Genomic DNA, 19,712 nt, shown 5'->3' with positions numbered 1-19,712 from the left:
CTTCCTAAGCTTTAGTCAGAATCTCCCTTCTTGTCATTTGAATCCATTGGTTTGGGTCCTCCACTCTGGAGAAGCAAAAAACAAGCTTGCTCCGTCTTCTATGTCACAGCCCTTCAGGTATTTGAAGATGGCTATCTGTTCCTGTTGCCTTATTCCATAAGCTTTTCTCGAGGCCAACTAGCGATCCATATGAGCGAGTAGCTACAAAAGACACTTTTCAAACAAAGAATTAAGATAATAAATCAAACACAGTTTCTTTTTGCTGCAGCTCAAAAGCCAAAAACTGTTGGATATTTGCCTTGGAAGGAGCAGAGTCAAGGGCAAGAAAAAGAAAGAAAGAGAAAGGCAGTGAAGGGAATGATAGATGTTTCAATTGTTTTCTCAGATAATATAATTGTAGAGTTGGAAGGAACCCAAAGGGTCATTTAATCTACCACCTGCAATGTAGGCATAAGAAAATCCACAAAGAACATAATTCCAAGAGCCCCCCCCCCTTCCTTAATTGTTATACAGGATCCTAGTGGAAATTGCCACTTTTCCAATGTGATCTTAACATGGGAAATTGAGCTCTTCCTAGGCAGAAAGGGGTTTCATTTGTTGAATCCTAACAGCCCTGTATCATCTGAATACACAAAGGTTTCTGAATATAAAGAAATGGCAACATCTGCTAATCACGAGTGCCCAATCTGACACAAAAGCAAAGATATGCAATCTCATCTTATTGTTGCTTGAGTCTGGTTCATCTGAGTGACTCGGAAACATCTGAAACTCTTGGCAATGGAAGATGGCCAGATAATAGCTGGCTTTCTGATTTCAGTCCTCCCTCACCCACCCCCATTTCTCATTTTTTCCAATCTTAAATTCAGTTCTCCACATTTCACTTTGTGATTTTTTTTCTCAAGTCCTCATGACAACTCAACATTTTTGGGCAGATTTCTCATAAGAACATAGGAAAAGCCTGTTGGATCAGGTCAGTGGCCCATCTAACCCAGCATCCTCTTCTCATAGGGGCCATCCAGGGGCCTGGAAGGAAAACCCATAAGCAGGATTCAAGCACAAACATCCCTCTCTCCTCCTGTGGTTTTCAAGAACTGGGATTCAGAAGCACTGCTGTCTCCAACCATGGAAGCAGAGAATAGCCATCCTGGCTAGCAGCCATGAATTTGCCAGATCCTCATTTAAAGTCATCTACGTTGGTGACCATTGCTGCCACCTGTGGGAGTATTTGTGAGCTCAGCATGCAATTTTGCCCAACATACATATTTTTCCAAAATGATTTTTCCTATTAAAATAATATTTGATGTTATTTTCACTTGTTTATGCATTTATAAGCACATTTTACCCTAGGGCATGCAATTTTTGTACCCATTACAAAATTTCAAAGGAAGGCCATATTTTGGTTCACATATTGTTTCTGAAAGTACACATTAAGTAAGTATTTTAAATAAGTACACATTAGTCTTTAAATAAGAACTGGATCCAATTTCTCCCCCAACCCTAGACTTTGGGCTCATCCTCACTTTTGTTTAACCCATATTTTGACTGTATCAGCTTCCAATTAATTCCCCTGGGTCTGAAAGCTTTTCTGGTCGTTCTGCAGCTGTGCCTTGGGAAAAGCTAATCTCAACCTCTGAATCGGATCTTATCAGATGTGCAGAAAATCCAAAAAGAAAGTTTGCTTACCTGAGTTTCAGTTCAGCTGGTGCCAAAGTAAATGCCCAGATTCACGAAGAGATTCTCTCAACCAAGTTTTATTCTACAAATCCTAAATTAGCATTTTTATATAGAAAACAATCTGGTCAGGGGTTTATAATTCTTGGCCCTCAAACCTAAGCAGAGTGGATGACCCCACGGAAATAAACTGGAAGGGAGTTTGAAAACAGAAAGTTGCTTTCCGCAGAGTGAGGTCCATCACTGGCTGGCAGCAGTGCTGGTTGGATTTGGAGGTTAGAATAGGGTATTATTTATTAATTATCCTTTCTCTTACTCACTTGTGTGAGCTTAACATCTAGTTAACAAAGTGTAAGATTAGTATCCTTTTGCAACATAAAATGTGGAAACCTCTGGAACAAAGGTTGCTTAACCTTATTAGTAATTATCCAAGATGCTTTAGCAGACTTGATCTTCTCCTTTTTAGGTTGCAGACGCTGCGGGTTGCAAACATGCATCCCACACGGATCACATTCGCAACCCGAGCGTCCACTGTATAAAGTTTCAGACTAGATTCAGGCAGAAAATAGCAGTGAAAATACCGTAAGTCACAAAATACATGGTTGAGATCACAATGGGGTCTTTGCTCAGGAGACTACAGAAATCACATCCTTCCTCATCGGCTACATCAGGGGTTGTCAACCTGGTCCTTACTGCCCACTAGTGGCCGTTTCAGGACTCCAGGTGGGCAGTAGAGGGTTTTACGGTATAAGCCGAATCCTCCTTCTATTGAGAGAGATGAACGCTCTATTCATGTAATGTATATACAGTGGCACCACGGGTTAAGTACTTAATTCATTCCGGAGGTCCGTTCTTAACCTGAAACTGTTCTTAACCTGAAGCACCACTTTAGCTAATGGGACCTCCTGCTGCTGCCGTGTCGCCGGAGCACGATTTCTGTTCTCATCCTGAAGCAAAGTTCTTAACCTGAAGCACTATTTCTGGGTTAGTGGAGTCTGTAACCTGAAGTGTATGTAACCTGAAGTGTATGTAACCCGAGGTACCACTGTATATAAATTTATATATATAAATTTTGGCAGTGGTGGATACCAAAAACTCTGGCAAAATAAAAATAAATGCCTGTGTTATATCCAAATATGTGGGAAATGATATTCAATTTATTGATACCTTTCCCTACCACATAGAATCAGGCTTTAGTGCTGTTAATCATATTATGAGCAAACAGAGAAACTGTCTGAATATCACCGAAAGAGGAGAACGTTGTTTGTTCCTTATGAAAATTGAACCATATATCAAATATTTAGTCTCACAGCATCAGCCTCAAGGATCTCATTAATCACCAGTTAAAAATAATTTGAATTTACTTTATTGCTTTCACATTTAACTGCATAAAGTTTAAAACATTATAAACATGCATAAAGTAGAAATAAAAAGACAAATTTAAGTACTTTTTTTAAAAACCCTCCTTTCTACTTGCACTAAAAGCATCAAGTTACTGCAGCACTGGTGGGTGGGAAGTAAATTTTACCATCAAGAAAGAGGCATTAGTGGGCGGTAGGTATAAAAAGGTTGACTACCCCTGCGCTACATGAAGAAGAGAGACTGAGCTCTGAGCAGGAAGGAAATAGTAAGGATGATTCCCCTTTTGCTACTTTTTCCCACCAGGGCAGGCAGGGGATGTGACCTCACAGAGTGCCCTCTCTAGGAATTTACATTGAATTTCCCTGTGTCTTAAGCCTTGGCTCACCTAAGAAACATGCAATTTTATCTTTGACTGAAACATCATTTTCCACAAGCAGCTCCCTAGGACTTTGTGCAGGGAACATTGGAGATGCTGGGGCCTGTATTCGCTTGCAAACAATGTGCCTAGCTATCCAGCCATCAAGATGCTAGACTCCCTGTCTCTGCCGGTGATCTGGCCACTAATGGAAGAAAGGCCTGGTGATAGCTACCAACCGTGATGGCTTTGCTCTGATCTCTGATCAGAGGCAGTAGTGCTTCTGAATGGCAGATGCATAGGAGGGGGCTCTTGTGCAAGTTTGCCCTTCACGTTTGGTCAGCCATTGTGAGAACAGGACACTGGACTAGATGGGCAAATGGCCTGATCCAGCAGGCTCTCCTTATGCACCTATGGCTGCATTCATAAAGGTGCCTCTCTATTTTTAAAATTGGCAACATTTGCTAATCAGGAGTGTACAGTTTCAGTCCACTATGAATAAAACATAGTGTTTGCGATTTAAAATTTGCAAATTAAACCTCTCTCTTAAGCCCGGTCCCATAACAAAGCCCTTAAGCCACAATAATGTTTCTGCAGAACAGCAGCCTCTGGAAAATCACAACACCAGGATATGCTTGGAGAGTCTTACCTGACTTAAAATTGTATTTTGCAACTTGTTGCTTAGTATGGATGAAGTAATGGGTGGCACTGAGAAATAAGAGACTTTTGGAATTAAAAGGACATGACTTAAGGTTTGAATGGCATAGATATTTGTGGTATGATAGAGTAAATGTGGAGTTTAAGAATCGTTTTATTAGACAGGTCATACTAAGAACCTGGAATAGATATAATTCTAGGGTATGCACAAAGACACCATTATGGATTTCACCACGAGCAGCTTTCCATAGAAAAGATGTGTCAGGTAAAGAGAAATGGTTATTAGAACCAAGAGTTGTTAGAATGGAATCAATGAGACTGTAAAATTAAAATAAGGGAACATTTAAGAGTGGAATGTTGTAACTCATGCTCTGGCACTGTGGAGCGGACAGCAGGTGAGGATGGGGCTGGCGGGAGTCCTGGGGGCGTGGCGCACCGCCTGGGGGCGTGGTGCCCAGCACAGGCAGGGGAGCAGCCACGATGGCACTCTACCGGGATCACGCTGCCAGGGGCGGTGCGCTCCCCCTGCACTACTCTTCCTCCGCCACATGTTGTAACTCCCAGTGGTTTCCTCATTAACAGAGAATTTTGAGTTTGATTTAAAAAAAAGACTTGAACTATGGAATAAAGTAAGATGGATTAAGATTCTGAGATGCAATTGTGTAATGATGATGAACATAATATATTAAAAATGTATAAACGGTGGCAAGATTGTTACATGCATGAAGATGGAAGGACTTATTGTTACCTGCTATGGAAGAATGACTATTAAAAGCATTTGGCTGAGATGGCAAAGTTGGCATATTTAATGATTTATTAATGATTAGAAACCCCTTCACTGGCGGAGGAAGATGGGGGCATCGCCCCCCGGCAGTTCGATCCCAGTGGGGTGCCATTGTGGCTGCCCCCCTTGCCCGTGCTGGGTGCCAAACCCCCAGGACGCACGCCATGCCCCTGTGGGCGGCGCAACACAGCTCTGGGATGCACGCCCCGTGCCCTGGGATGTGCACCAGCCATGCTCCTGCTGCTCTCCACCCCCCGGTGCTGGAGCATGAAGCTCCACCACTGAACCCCTTACAGACTTTTTGCGCGAAAAGGAAGATGAGGTTGTGATATCTGGATTTGAAGAAAAATGGAGAAAAAAAAATGTTGGTTTGTGGGAAGTAGAAGAGTTGGATGTTATTCCGGAGCAAGTACCGGTATTTTGCATGTCTATATATAGCTGATAGATGGGGAATCGGATGTCTTTGCTTTTCTTCTTTATTTTCTCTCTTTCATTTTGTTGTTAAAAATGCTTGGTACTTGATGTTAACTTTTGTATATCATGGTGTTTTTTCCCCCAAGTTTTAATTTTAAAAAACTTTCTTTAAAAAAAGGAAAGAGAAGACTTATTTTCATTCATTGCTGAATCATCAGCCAAGCATATTTTCATGCTACACAGATCATGCTTTTCACCTCACTGAAAACACAACTTTTGTGTGCCACTGGAGCTTTGCCTGGCCATAGGGATCTGACATCTTTATCTGCAAGCTCACTGTTCTCACCACATAAATTATGAAATACTGGCCAACTTTCTCTAGCAACTTGCAAGGTAACATTGCGATAGGAAGAGATGCAAGATGAAAAACAACATATTTATTATTATTGCAAGGTGTGTGTGTGTGTGTTGCAGTAGCAAAACAGGAATGGGGAGGGAAAGACTTCTAATAAGAGCAATAGGCAGTGTGGTGCAGTAGTTAAGAGCATTGGACTAGGACCTGGAAGAGACCAGGGTTCAAATCCCCACTCAGCTATGAAGCTCACTGGGTATGACCTTGGGGGCAGTCCTGGCCTCTCAGCCAAACCTACCATACAGGATTATTGAGGAGATTAAATGGGGAGATGCAAGAAACTCAGCTAAAGCATCAATGACAGATGGCCATCAAACCTTTGCTCAAAAACCTCCAATGAAGGAGAGCACCCCACTTTCCTAGGGAGTCCATTTCCCTGTTGAACAGCTCTTATTGTCCAAATATTCTTCTTGATGATTAGTCAGAATCTGCTTTCTTGTTCAAGTTCTAACCTCCAGAAACAAGCTTACTCCCGTGGTTCAATAGTTGGCCCCAGGGAGGCCCTGTCAAGGTGGAGAGGCCACAACTGGAAGAAGGAATAATGTAATCCACAGGATTAAGGGGCTGTATATTCCTGTGTTTGGAATTGAGACAGACTGTCTAAATTGCTGGTAATTTCTACATCACCCCATGGTGCACCCCAGGTGCAAGGTCAGCCAAGCGGAATGCTATGGTAACAGCCAGTTCCCCAACTATATCTGTGATTAATACATGTCAGCTCAGTAGTGGGAGGGGGGTGTCTGCTGTTTGTTTGTTTGTTTGTTTATCTGTCTGATTAGGGTAAAGTCTTGAGTGGCTAAACTTATTTAGAGCAATGGAGATACTTTGTACTTGTATGTATCTGTATACATCAGTATTAGCAAAAGCTGTATATATCTGCAAGCTGTATATATTTTATGTCCATAACTGTTTTACTGAGCCTTATCTTCTGCAACAGTAAACTATCTTAACCTTCCCCTTCTTCTGTGGAGTGACTGATACCGGGAGCAACTTCCATTGCATGGGTCTCACATAAGATTCCCACCAAAGAACAATGACCAAGTTGATAATGGACCTGGAAACCAAGCCTTAAGATCATGGGTGGGCACACTAAGGCCCGGGGGCCGGATGCGGCCCAATCACCTTCTCAATCCAGCCCGCGGATGGTCCGGGAAACAGCATGTTTTTACATGAATGTGTCCTTTTATTTAAAATGCATCTCAAAAGCTTAAAAATGAACCAGAACTCCAACGTATGAGAGCCTTGGTAGAAGATAAGGTTCCTGAAATTACGATCAATGTGGCCAAATTTTGTGTAGCCGCTATTAGGCGCAGGAAACAAGAGCTTCCCAATGTCAATATGCAGGCGAAGGCAAATACTTAATTTTATTTATGCTGTCTAATTTTAAATTGCAGTTATGTATCGAAATTGTCCTTTGTTTTTTCCGGTGTTATGCTTCGCTGACTAGCTGTATGAGTTAATCTGGTCTGTGACCGTTTAATAAAATTTGATTTGATTTGATTTGATTTGAAATGCATCTCTGAGTTATTTGTTGGGCATAGGAATTCATTCATCCCCCCCTTCAAAATATAGTCTGGCCCCCCACAAGGTCTGAGGGGCAGCGGACCGGCCCCCCACTGAAAAAGTTTGCTGGTGCCTGCTTAAGATAAATGGTTATAGGATTTGGGGGATGTTCAGCCTAAAAAAGAGGAGACTGAGTTGTAATATGACAGCCACCTCCAAATATCTAAAGGGCCATCACACAGAAGATGGAGCAAGCTTGTTTTCTCCTGGTCTGGAGGGTAGGACCTGAAACAATGGTTCCAAGTTAGAAGAAAGGAGATTCCAACTTAACATCAGGAATAACTTTCTGATGTTTGACAGTGGAATGCACTCCCTCATAAATTGGTGGACTCTCCTTCCTTGGAGGTTTTTAAGCAGAGGTTGGATGGTCATTTGTCATGGATGCTTCAGTTGAGATTCCTGCATTGGAGGGGGTTGGACTAGATGACCTTTGGGTGTTCCTTCCAACACTACGGTTCTATGATTCTATGAATTATTATAATTCTGAGTGCCAGCTTGCTCTGGATCCAACCCCATTCCAGCTTCTTTCTCTATTCATTCCCACTTTCTGTGTGCTTCTCCTCTTCCCATGCCTTCCCACCCTCTAGTTTTTGGGCAACAATGAAATGCCACGAGAAAGATCATTCTAAAATGTCGGTGCCCCAGCTGGGAACAGGAAATGTAAGGAAGTCAATTTTCATGAGGTTGCCAGCTCAGCTTGCTTCAAAGACCAAGGAGGCTGGGAGATTTTGGAAGACCATCTGATGTTGTAGATGCCTTCTGCAACTAAAACTCACCACATGCCAAGGATTATTATCACCTTCTTTCTTTCTGGTGTTGGAACTATGTGTGTATTTGAGTGTATTTATTATTATTCATTGGAAGATTCAGGACAGATAAAAGAAAGTACTTCTTTAGGCAGCCCATAGGTAAACTATGGAACTTATCTCCACAGGAGGCAGTGATGGCCACCAAACTGGATGGCTTAGAAAGAGGATTAGACAGATTCATGGAGGAGGGAGGGCTATCAGTGGCTGCTACTCACGATGGCTATGCTCTGCCTCCACAGTTGGAGGCAGTAATGCTTCTGAACACCAGTTGTTGGAAACCGCAAGAGGGGAGAGGTAAACATGGAGTGTATTGGGCCTAAACCCTGTAAGGGTCTACATCCTCAGACTACAGTAACTGAAAATGACCCCACAAACCAGCATCCCATGGTACTCTGGGATCTCTCCACAGAGACCTGCTTTCATCATGGTACCTAGTCTAGAGCAAACATGAACAATGTTATCCCCAAAACATTTCAGCTCACCCCTGTGGGATAAACTCTCTCTGTCTCTGGACTGGACTAAACCAGTCTGTTTTCCACTGAGAATGCACCAGAGCTTCCTTTGCCCCCTGTCCACATCATCCTGCTGAGATCAGCAGAAGAGACATTTCTTACATGCCATGCCAACATCTGACACAGTTGAGAAGGTCTTCTCTGCACAGGGCCCTCCCATTAGACACAGAAGTCAACTGGCCTTGTAGTTGAATCTTTGTCCAATAGTGGTGAAAGGGCAGGGTCTTCCACTGCATTTGAGGGTGGCAGGCTAGCATAGGGGGTAAAAGACATAAAAGACACTCACAGCTCTGGCCCATCCCTGCACTTCAGAATCTGCCGCCTGAGGCAACTGCCTCATGATGCCTCATCATAGGACCAGCCCTGTTTCTGTGGTTGTCATCTGATGGAGAAACTCCCCATCCAGAGAGTTTCATCTGGCACCTAACAAGCCCTTTGCAAGGACTGATGACACTTCTGGCTATGTTTTATCTTTCAGATATTTTTATTTTATTTTATTAACATGAAATTGTGAGCCATCATGGATGTTTTTCCAAGAGCAGAAAGGTGGGATATAAACACTATTTATATGAGGGGAAAGAGATGCTGGCATAGTGGTATAGTGGTTAGAGTATCAGGCTAAAACCTGGGAGACCAAGGTTCAAATTCCCACTCAGCCACAAAGCTCATTTGGGGGCCAGTCACTGCCTATCAGCCTAACTTATCTCACAGGGTTGTTGTGGGGGTTAATTGATGAGCTCCTCCACATGCAGCTGCTGGGTGACCTTGGGCTAGTCACACTTCTCCGAAGTCTCTCAGCCCCACTCACCTCACAGAGTGTTTGTTGTGGGGGAGGAAGGGAAAGGAGAATGTTAGCCGCTTTGAGACTCCTTAAAGGTAAAGGGACCCCTGACCATTAGGTCCAGTCGTGGCCGACTCTGGGGTTGCGGTGCTCATCTCGCTTTATTGGCCGAGGGAGCCGGTGTACAGCTTCTGGGTCATGTGGCCAGCATGACTAAGCCGCTTCTGGCAAACCAGAGCAGTGCACGGAAACGCCGTTTACCTTCCCATCGGATAATAATAATAATAATAATAATAATAATAATAATAATAATTTATTATTTATACCCCATCCACCTGGCCGGGCCTCCCCAGCCACTCTGGGTGGCTTCCAACAGGATATTAAAAACACAATAAAACATCAAACATTAAAAACTTCCCGAAACAGGGCTGCCTTCAGATGTCTTCTAAAAGCCTGGTAGTTGTTGTTCTCTTTGACATCTGGTGGGAGGGTGTTCCACAGGGAAGGTGCCACTACCAAGAAGGCCCTCTGCCTGGTTCCCTGTAACTTGGCTTCTCGCAGGGAGGGAACAGCCAGAAGGCCCTCGGTGCTGGACCTCAGTGTCCGGGTAGAACGATGGAGGTGGAGACGCTCCTTCAGGTATACTGGACCGAGGCCGTTTAGGGCTTTAAAGGTCAGCACCAACACTTTGAATTGTGCTCGGAAACGTACTGGGAGCCAATGTAGGTCTTTCAAGACCGGTGTTATATGGTCTCGGCGGCTGTTCCCAGTCACCAGTCTGGCTGCTGCATTCTGGATTAGTTGTAGTTTCCGGGTCACCTTCAAAGGTAGCCCCACGTAGAGTGCATTGCAGTAGTCCAAGCAGGAGATAACCAGAGCATGCACCACTCTGGTGAGACAGTCCGCAGGCAGATAGGGTCTCAGCCTACGTACCAGATGGAGCTGGTAAACAGCTGCCCTGGACACGGATTTAACCTGTGCCTCCATGGACAGCTGTGAGTCCAAAATGACTCCCAGGCTGCGCACCTGGTCCTTCAGGGGCACGGTTACCCCATTCAGGACCAGGGAATCCCCCACACCTGCCCACCTCCTGTCCCCCAGAAACAGTACTTCTCTGTCTTGTCAGGATTCAATCTCAATCTGTTTGCCGCCATCCATCCTCCAACCGCCTCCAGACACTCACACAGGACTGTCACCACCTTCACTGGTTCTGATTTGAAAGAAAGGCAGAGCTGGGTATCATCTGCATACTGATGAACACCCAGCCCAACCCCCCTGATGATCTCTCCCAGCGGCTGCATGTAGATGTTGAAAAGCATGGGGGAGAGGACAGACCCCTGAGGCACCCCACAAGTGAGAGCCCAGGGGTCTGAACACTCATCCCCCACCACCACTTTCTGAACACGGCCCAGGAGGAAGGAGCAGAACCACCGTATAACAGTGCCCCCAGCTCCCAGCCCCTCAAGACGGTCCAGAAGGATGTTATGGTCGATGGTATCAAACGCTGCTGAGAGATCCAGCAGAACTAGGAAACAGCTCTCACCTTTGTCCCTAGCCCGCCGGAGATCATCAACCAGTGCGACCAAGGCAGTTTCCATCCCGTGATGAGGCGTGAATCCCGATTGGAAGGGATCCAAATGGTCCGCTTCTTCCAGGCGTGCCTGGAGTTGTTCAGCAACCACTCGCTCAATCACCTTGCCCAAGAATGGAAGATTTGAGACTGGGCGATAGTTGGCCATCGTGGCCGCATCTAAAGATGGTTTTTTAAGAAGCGGTTTAATAACCGCCTCTTTCAGCGGGTCTGGGAAGGCTCCCTCATGGAGGGAAGCATTCACCACCCCACGAAGCCCATCGCCCAGCCCTTCCCGGCTAGCTTTTATAAGCCAGGATGGGCAAGGATCAAGGAGACAGGTGGTTGGTTTCACTCGTCCAATCAGCCTGTCCACATCCTCGGAGGTAACAGATTGGAATTGATCCCACGCAATTTGACTAGACAGGACTCTAGCACTCTCCCACCCCGGCCCTGCTCCCACGGTGGCGTCTACCTCTTCCCGAATCTGAGCGACTTTATCTGCAAAAAACTTTGCAAAATCATTGCAGGAGATCATGTGGCCCGTACTGGGCCCTGATGTAGCAGGTGGTTCCACTAAATTGCGGACCACCTGAAAAAGTCTCCTGCTGCTGTTTTCTGCAGATGCAATAGAGGCGGCGAAGAAAGCCTTCTTCGCCATCGCTACCACCACTTGGTAGGCTCGACACTGAGCTCTAACCTGTGTCCGGTCAGCTTCAGAATGGGTCATCCGCCACCGGCGCTCTAGCCGTCTCAACGATTGTTTCATTGCCCTCAGATCCGTGGAAAACCACGGGGCTGTCCAGGCTCCATGCAATCGGAGAGGGCGCTTCGGAGCCAGACAGTCGATAGCCCTGGTTAACTCCACATTCCAGCGGGCCACCAGGGAATCAGCTGAAAGGCCATCAACATGGGATAAAGCATCCCCTACCGCTCTCTGGAAACCATTTGGATCCATTAAGTGGCGGGGGCGGACCAATCGGAGCGGTACCTATTTATCTACTTGCACTTTGACGTGCTTTCGAGCTGCTAGGTTGGCAGGAGCTGGGACTGAGCAACAGGAGCTCACCCCGTCACGGGGATTCGAACCGCCGACCTTCTGATCAGCAAGTCCTAGGCTCTGTGGTTTAACCCACAGCGCCACCCGTGTCCCTGAGACTCCTTAGGGTAGTGATAAAGCGGGATATCAAATCCAGACTCTTCTTCTTGGATGAAAAGGTGAGATATAAATGCAGTAAATAAGTTTGATTCCTACATACACACACACACACACACACACACCACAGTACATGTTCACCAACAAAACTCTACTACCTGATCTGATCAACCCATTTCCACATTCTCCTGTCTTCTTGGCCCTTCCTTAGTAGAAGTGCAGAGCCATTTGGTGGCAGATGCCCAACAGGTCTCCAGTGGAACAAGCTGGAAATAGTTATGTGGCCTTGAAAGACATGGCAAAGCAGGTGGGGCTATCTGATAGCAGTAATAAGTCCTTAGAAAATAAGCTGGCAAAAGAAAAGTCATAATTGATATGGTTCCCTAGAAAGCTATCACTTCTCCTCTGAGTATTGGGGGTGAAGGGATGGCATTTCCCACCCAGCAGATTTCTTCGTGACATAATTTTCTCCAGCAGTGAACCACAAGATTCACAGAGGGAGACGCAGAGTTTCAAGTTTCAGCTGCCCTGCAGAATTTGTCTTGAGTTGTAAAGCCAAGCTCTCTCCTTGAAGCATGCTTCCTCTTGGAATTCCTCAAGGGAGCAAAAAAATAAATAAATCTGACAGATCAGTTGCTCCACTTCCCTAAGTTTTCCCCATGCGTGCACAGCATGGGACCCCTCACCCTATTCCAATGAGCCAACTACAACCCAACAGTCATATCTTGCACCCTCCCCTCTCTTTGCAGCCCCAGACAGAAAACAAAAGGAGACGGTTGACCGGGGCCCTAAAAGACTACCGGAACTGGTCAGCTGCAGGTGGCATTTGACAGAGTGAATCAAACCTGTGCAAGAACACACACCCCAGCTTAATAATGCAACATTCACTATATAGAGCTCACTCCGGCAGGAGGCAATAATGGCTAACCACTTGGATGGCTTTAAAAGAGGATTAGACAAATTAATGGAAATAAAAGGCCATCAATGGCTGCCTCCATGGTCAGAGGTAGCAATGTTTCTGAACACCAGTTGCTGGAAGCCACAGGAGGTTTTCTTAATTCCTTCCGAGGGAGTCTGTTTCACTGTCAAACATATCTCCTTTATTGCAATTTGAATCCATTGGTTCTGGTCTTACCATCTAAAGAAGCAGAAAACAAGCTTCCTCCATCTTCCATGTGATAGCCCTTCAGAAATTTGAAGATGGCTATCATATCACCCTCTCAGTCTTCTAGCATGGGCACCAAATCACTCGGGATGGAGCTATGTAGATGAAGATCAGGGTCTGTAATAAAAGGAGCAAGCTTTTTTAAAAAAAAAACCAGGGCTCAGCTCAGGAACTGGGTGGCTCATCCCTTACTGGTAAGGACGTCATGGGGGAAGTTGGCGCATCCATGTGGAGAGAGTGTGGAGCAATATACAAAAATCTTCATCTGAACATCTTGCAGTTAGACAGATGTGCTAGTAACTGTGGTTGAGAACCGAGATTCATGTGAAAGTTTTCCATCTTGAAATTTGAATGGAAATGTTTGCAGAACTATCAAAAATATTTAGATCTGTAATTCAGGCATTGCTACAACTTGCACTATTAAAAATATTGGATGATACTCTTAAAATCTATTCTATTTGAAGGAACTGCTAGCTTGGTTTCTAGTAGCTACCAGACTTCCTATTGAACAAAAATGGAAGAACATAAAGGACCTGTCTCTCAAGTTGTGGTATAACAACTTATGGAACCTCACAATTGCTGAAAAGACAAGCCGCAAGTTTCATGTGATGAAAGGCAAAAAAACCTAGAATAATTTTATGCAATTTTGTGGGGCTTTTTATCTTAGGTACCAAACAACAACCTGCACAAATCCCAATGTGCACCTAAAAAGGAATATATTTTAATTGTGTATTAGTTTAATAACCCTATGTAGAACTGTACTTCCAAACAACAACCTGCACAAATCCCAATGTGCACCTAAAAAAGGAATATATTTTAATTATGTGTTAGTTTAATACCCCTATGTAGAACTGTACTTTCAAACAACAACCTGCACAACTCCCAATGTGCACCTAAAAAAGGAATATATTTTAATTATGTGTTAGTTTAATACCCCTATGTAGAACTGTACTTTCAAACAACAACCTGCACAACTCCCAATGTGCACCTAAAAAAGGAATATATTTTAATTATGTGTTAGTTTAATACCCCTATGTAGAACTGTACTTGCCATTATTGTATAAGCATCTTTCTGATGCCTTTCCACTTTCCTGGGCTGACTATCTTCGTTCACATTTTAATGATGATCGTGATGAAAATTTCAAATTGCTCCCCCAAAGCTAAAAGAGTTGGATTGTCTTCTTGGGCTGCAGAGGTTGTGGATGATCTCACACATTGGTTCTCCTGCTGGGTCATCACTTGGCAATGCAGTCCACTCACCAAGGATGTTGTCATACAACCAGAACAAGAACACATGCCGCAACAGCAGCAAAAAAACAGGAAGAATAACATTTCACTCTCAGCGAGGAAGAAGGATGAGCACCACTGACACCTGCAGTGAAGATTCATTAGTTCCTGCCAAGGTAGATGAGATGACAGAAGACAGGAAATATCCAAATGCACATGAAAAAGCAAAGCAACAATGATGGAGTCAACAAGAGTCAACAGGATTTTGAAAACCCGCAGGATGAGATGCCATCTGTTGGCGTAGAAGGATGTCTCTCCTTCCTCTTTTGCAGCCAGATGTGATCAGAGACAGAATCATAGAACTGCAGTGTCAGATGGCGCACCCAATGGTCATCTAGTCAAACCCCTCCAATGCAAGAACCACAGCTAAAGAATCCCCAACAGCGGGCCATCAAACCTCTTCTTTAAAAAAAACTCAAGAAAAGAGAGTCCTGCACCTTCCAAGGGAGTCAGTCAACAGATGCACAGAGAAATTTTGCTAGGCTTGTCTCAGAGTTTAATCTGATCACAAAAGTTTTAAAAAAGTCTTCTAAGAAATTGTCTCTTTACTCAAAGCATCTCACAGCTGACTTCCCTCAAAACTCCTCAGATGTTTTGCCTGAGAGGGGACCTCTTAAAGCGAGTATTGGGGCTGGTTCTGCCATGCAATAGAATGAAGCACCATGAAGTATGGACAGGAATAATGCTACAATTCTATAGTATTGTACATTTGACTAATTTCCATTAAAAAAAAAGAACACCATTAAAACTAACATCCAGAGAGGAGAATGTGTGTTGGAGAACTTTGGAGAGTAAATTGGCTTCAAGTCCAAGAATATCTAATGCCTTGTCCCTCAGTATTTCCTGTATCATGATATGGAAATGCAACAAAGCCGCACTGGGGACCGTGCATTGTTTGCTGGATGAAGGGCAGGGTCCAGCTGAAAGCTTAAAGATTCTCTGAAGCCACAGCTGGAGGGACTGCTAATGGAGAGTTTGTCAACTTGCCCAGAATGTGTGTGTGTGTGTGTGTGTAGGCTGCAGCAGGGAGAGTCCTCAAAAAATGCAATTTTATTGTTGTTTTATGGCATTCTCCTTTGCTTGGAGCCAAATAGTGTTTCAGATCATATGGGTGTGAGGTGATGCCTTGGAAACATCCCTTTCCAATCTGAATGAATCAACAGTTCATGAGGAAGAGAGGAACTGGACTTTATCAAATTGCATGGTTGTTAAGTGAGGCTTTTAATTGACAGTTCTCGTCCCCTCCCTCCCGCACCACTTCCCACTTCCCGCTTCCTCATCCCAGGGACTTTACTATGTACAGAAAGATTTTTAATGTACGTAACTATAGTTTCTGAGAGCCACTGTGATGTAGTGGTTAAAATGTTGGATCAGGACCCCAGAGACCAAGTTTCAAATCCTCACAGCCATGAATGGGTGTGACCTTCGGGGCCAGTATCTGCCTCTCTCAGCTTAACCTACCTCAAAGGGTTGTTGTGGGGATTAAATTACAAGGAGGGAAATCATGGATGCCACCTTGAGTTCCTTGGAGAAAAAGGTGGGATATAAATGCAATAAATAAGTTTGGGGTGGTTTTTTTCTTTTTCTTTTTTAAGGTTCTGTGGAATTACTTGCCTTTCCTCTGGTGAAATCTCACAGTTTAGTCTCTAGTTCTCAAAACAGACGCACTGTGATGTCCTTCCAGACAGACCTTTTAGCAGGGAGACCTTTTAATGCTTCTGGCTATTCTTCCATTGGTCCCTTGGCAAGAGTTTAAGAAGCCATAAATTCTCTTTTATGACAGGACACATATTTGCAGAAATCCAGAATACTTGCAAATCTGCACTCCACGCTTCTTGGGTTTTCATATCTCTGCAATGGCAATTATCAATAACCATTGAAATTATTCAGGCAGGATGCAGAACATGGAGAAATAATGAATAGGAAATTGTATTTACCCATTAGAATGCCAACAAAAAAAACAACCCACAAAAAACCCCTGTAACTCTCGTGCATTTTGATCCATTTGCTTCCTTACCTTGCTATGCACTAATTAGCACTGAAATTAAAATTGCTAATGAATATGTAAAACATTTTCCCCACCATTAGCTGCAGGTATATCTATGGCAAGATTTATTTTTTAAAACAACAACAACAAACCGTTTTGCCTCAACTGTTGCTGCTGATATGTCTGGTTGTTCATTAAGTAACTAGAGAAATAGCTCGGGGGAGGGGCATATGAAAAGCCTGCAGGATCAGGCCAGTAGCCCATCTTGTTCAGCATCCTGTTCTCATTTTTGGCTGACCAGATGCACCAAAGAGAAACCCTCAAGTGGGACCCAAGAGCAAGAGAATAAAAACATAAAAGAGCCTTGGGTGGTAATACCAGACCCCACCCCAATAGTTTAAAAGGGTAAAGGTACCCCTGACTGCAATAGTTTAGTATGTTTCCATTTCCTCCCCTTGGTGATCTTGAGGTGGAGAATGAAGTCAGTGTGGCATCCAAAGGATAGGTTTATAAAATTATGCATGGCATAAAAAGGTAAAGGTAAAGGACCCCTGACAGTTAAGTCCAGTTGCAGACGACTCTGGGGTTGCGGTGCTCATCTCACTTTACTGGCCAAGGGAGCCAACGTTTGTCTTCAGACAGTTTTTTCGGATTATGTGGCCAGCATGACTAAGCCATTTTCTGGCGAACCAGAGCAGCGCATGGAAATGCCATTTACCTTCCTGCCGGAGGGGTACCTATTTATCTACTTGCACTTTTTGGTGTGCTTTCGAACTTCTAGGTTGGCAGGAGCTGGGACTGAGCCACGGGAGCTCACCCCGTCACGGGGATTCAAACCCCCAGTCTTCTGATTGGCAAACCCAAGAGGCTCAGAGGTTTAGACCACAGCACCACCTGCGTCCCTAGGAGAAAGCGAATAGAGGAAAAATCCCCCTGCCTCTCAGAACACTAAAGTTTGTGGACATCCAGAGAAGCTGAATGTTGGAAGCTTCATGGCAGATTTTAAAAACGACTTCTTCAAGCAGTGCAGAGTTAAACTGTGGAACTTGCTCCCTCAGGAGGCAATGATGGCCGCTAGCTTGGATGGCTTTAATTTGGATGGACAAATTCGTGGAGGGAGAAGCCTATTGATGGCTATGCTCTGCCTCTGCAGCTGGAGGCAGAAAGGCATCTGAATCCCAGTTGTGGGAAACTGCTGGAGTGAAGAGGCTGATCATCAGCTCCCAAGAGTGATGGAGAAGCAGCTGACCTCCTGCTGTTCACACACACAAAGATCTAACCAGTGCTGTTTTTCTAGAAAAAGAAGTGCTGGAACTCACCTTGAACACCTCCCTCATTCTCTTAGACTGGCAATGGCACCCACCTGAGAGGGGCCAGACCCAAGTTCCCACGAGTTCCCCCTGAAAAGAAACACAACACCTGGACATAACCATGCTGTTATGTGGTGTTGCTGCCATGGACCACCTGAACGAAGCTCACAGAACATATTTGGGAATCCCTGGGTTAGACTAAACCCATTACAGGGCAAATGAAGGATGAAGAACAGATGCTTACACTTAGAAATAATTAGGCAATAACAATGCCATGAAAGAAACCAGCTCTAGATTAGAACATTTCTCTCTTATACACATGGACCCAAATTCCTTCCTGAAAGATGAAAAAGACCACCCTTAATTAGAGATTCAGGAATGCTTTCCTCTCTGTTGATTCATTAACCTTTCATCCCTACTTTTTGTAATTTCCCTGCCTAGAGTTTTCAGTGCCTGTTTTGTTTTGCTTTCTTTTCTAACAAAGCAGCACAATAATGGTATTTAAACAAGTACTGTGACAAATCCAAAGTTTGCCCCAAAACTGTAGCCCACGTCATTTAGCTCTGTCCCTCCTCCTCCATTGTTCTCCATACTCTTATTATAAATATCTGTCACTCTGGCTTTTCAGCATCCATTTGGGACTTTGGGAAAGGTTTTATTTCTGCATTTGACTAGCTTTAAGCATGTGATTTTAAACTGTTAGAGAACACACAAATGCCTCCTGGTAAAGGAAAAGTCTTTGATGTGGCTTAAAAGCACCTGGCATCTTTGCAAGCTCTGTAAAATAATGACAGCAATAATGCTACAGTTCTAGAATGAGTTCCTAACACAACAGTGAACCTGCCTCCAGAGCTAAGTAATGGGTTTGGGCAGCAGTTTTCAACCAGTGTGTCATGGCACCGTGGGCTGCCTTGAATGATAGTCAGGGGTGCCGCGGGCAACCCTGGCCTCTGTCCCTCTTTCCCTCTCTCCGCTGACGCCCTCTCAGGTCTCTGCCTCCCAAAGGCTTGCACAACTGTTTGTTGCAGCAGCCCTGGCTAGAAGCTCCCCAGGCGAATGGTGCCTCTGGGGCTGGCCGGGGGTGCTGGCTGCCAGGAGCTGAATAAGCAAGCAAGTGGGCGAGGGAGCCCAGCCAGTGTATTTACCAGTCCTTGCTGTTGGGAATGGACAGACAAGTGGGAGGCTGGGTAGGCAGGTGCTGCACTGGACTTTGTTGTGCTTGCTGTGTCTGAAGCCTGCCTGGAAGCTGAGTGCCCAGTGCTGAGGGGAAGCCTTTCTGCCACGCAGGCCCGGCAGCGCCCATTGCTGGCCTCATGTTCACCTTTGGCAAGTCTCCATTGGGACTCTAAGGCTGGAGGCATCCTCTTCCCAGGCCCCTGTGGGAAACAGTGTGAGCTTTCTTTGGGGCAGGGGGGCAGCTCAGAGATAAGGGGCAGTGGCAGTGGCTGCCTGTAGAACTCCCAAGGAGAGGGGAAAGGAGAGGAGGCTGAAGGAACCCTCCACAAGGGAGGGTGTTGAGGAAAGGGTGAGAGGCTGCTAGCTCTGCAGGCAAGGGGTGACATAACTGGGCTTCTGAGTTCAACAGGGGTGCCGCAGAAAGAACGTAGCTGGTCAAGGGAGCCATGGACTCAAAAAGATTGAAAACCTCTGGGTTAGGGGATAGGATGGAGGTATAAACAAAGAGGTAGAATTGGGTTAAATTCATGTGTTTCTCACTTAGATCTTGCAATTAACAAGTCACCTCAGGCTGGATCTGAGACTCCTTAAGCTTCTGGGTGGCTGTATGGCCCCAGCTATTATGCTGAGTGCTAGCCTCCCAAAAATCAGCACCAGACCCTGGACTTGAATGTCATAAGAATATAAGAGCCTGCTGGATCAGGCCAATGGCTCATCTAGTCTAACCCCTTATGGGAAGCA

The sequence above is a fragment of the Podarcis vaucheri genome (genome assembly GCF_965113315.1).
Source record: "Podarcis vaucheri genome assembly, chromosome: Z".
Classification (NCBI taxonomy): Eukaryota; Metazoa; Chordata; class Lepidosauria; order Squamata; family Lacertidae; genus Podarcis; species Podarcis vaucheri.
Note: the sequence above shows the minus strand (reverse complement) of the source record.